Raw genomic sequence first — 801 nt, 5'->3', positions numbered from 1 at the left:
TCAGCGTCATGAAGTTGTGGATGCTGTCACCGGTAAATGGTTTGATTCCCTTTGGGTTCAGCCAGCTATAAACACTTTGGACTTGTGGGGTTGTGGTGCAGGTTGAACATCAGTGCACACTTTGCGTTCATAAATATTTCTGTTGCTTAACTTTACCGCCTTCAGCAACGTGTCAGGCTTCAGCAACGAAAAGTACTTGGAATATTTGAATTTCTTTTTCTTTTGTCATGATTTTTTATGAATTTGACAAATCTCCTAACAACAGTTTTTATTTGTTGGATGAGGCTCATAACTTTTTAATTATTAAAGACCTTGCAAATATAAATTGAGAAAAAAAGGTCCCCTCAGATCGCTGTTATATTAACATAATATACATAATATAATATATAAATACATAATATAAAACATGTTTTGCAAGGGGATCAAATACTTATTTCCCACAATTAAATGCATATCAATTTGTATCTTCTATATAATTTAAATGTCTGGATTTTATTTTTGATATTCTTAGTCTCACTGATAAAATAAACCTACCGTTAAAATTATAGACTGTTCATTTATTTTTTAAGTGACTGTGTCAGACACTGTGTCATATATTGGTGGCAGGGGCAAGAAGACGGCGTGGGATACATGGATGACATTTGATGATGTGGAAGAGGGGTGGAAGCAGGCCCGCCCTTCCTCACACGCAGATCACGCAGACTGGGTGGGGCCTCATCTTGGAGAGGGAGCCTCACCCGAAGCGCAAACAGTTTCGCCGCTGCGAGGTTCCGGCGCGTGCTCCACTAGCACACCCCCCCC

The sequence above is a fragment of the Notothenia coriiceps genome, unplaced genomic scaffold, assembly GCF_000735185.1.
Source record: "Notothenia coriiceps isolate Sejong01 unplaced genomic scaffold, NC01 NC01_scaffold00028799, whole genome shotgun sequence".
Classification (NCBI taxonomy): Eukaryota; Metazoa; Chordata; class Actinopteri; order Perciformes; family Nototheniidae; genus Notothenia; species Notothenia coriiceps.
The sequence above is the reverse complement of the archived record's forward strand: the minus strand, read 5'-3'. Positions refer to the sequence as shown.